Raw genomic sequence first — 975 nt, 5'->3', positions numbered from 1 at the left:
CACTCACCCTAGAATGCATGTACTGCTGAAGTAACAACCTGAACTCTGAATTCTGCTGAGCAAGGCCATACCTATCAGCATGTAGGTTTGCTCTTTTGACCAAGACACTGCTGCAAAAGAGATGTTAAATTCTATTAATTAAATAATTATAGTAGCATACTTTTAAATAAATGCATCAAACCAATCTTGAACGAAAATCGTTAAGAATTACCAGCACTTTATCCATCAAACTTGATACAGAGCAACACTGGGAGAGAGATGGCCAAACATTTGGTCAAAGATATAGGAATGCCTTAGAAGAGGGAAGAGAGGCAGAAAGCTTTAGGGAAGGAACTCCATAACTTAGAGTCTCAACAGCTGAACTTGTGGCTGCTAATCGTGGATCAATTAATGCTCGTGAGGCCTGAACTGCAAAGACATGGATATTTTCAAGGGTTAGCGAAGATTACACATATTGAGAGTGGCAAGGGATTGGAGGGAGTTGAAAACAAGAGTGCCAATTTTAAAACCAAAACACTGCTTCAATCCAAAACAGATCAGTCAACCAGGATACATGAGCACCAACAAGCCACCAAAAGACATGACCAACTCTCACTGATTTCCATTCACACAGAGAAAGAGGGCCACCAGTTCAATTGGGACAACACATCCATCCTGAGATAAGCTAAACAAAGACATGCATGGGAATTTCTGGAGGCCTGGCATTCAAAACGGAACTCCATTAACAAACACATTGGTTTGGACCCCATTCACCAATCTCTCAAACAGAACCAGAAGTGATATCACCCACCACAGACCGACACATAACTAGCAAGCGAGACAGAACACCAGAACACCAGCTCAGCGAGCAACCTTACAACCTGATAAAAGTCAGTCATGTGGAAACTAACCCTCACACACATGTTTTCCCACATTTTGGCCAAGTGGCAATTTCAGGGAGTTTCACCAAGATTTTCCTTCCGTGAGGTGTGGCAT

Source organism: Chiloscyllium plagiosum, chromosome 3, assembly GCF_004010195.1.
Source record: "Chiloscyllium plagiosum isolate BGI_BamShark_2017 chromosome 3, ASM401019v2, whole genome shotgun sequence".
Classification (NCBI taxonomy): domain Eukaryota; kingdom Metazoa; phylum Chordata; class Chondrichthyes; order Orectolobiformes; family Hemiscylliidae; genus Chiloscyllium; species Chiloscyllium plagiosum.
The sequence above is the reverse complement of the archived record's forward strand: the minus strand, read 5'-3'. Positions refer to the sequence as shown.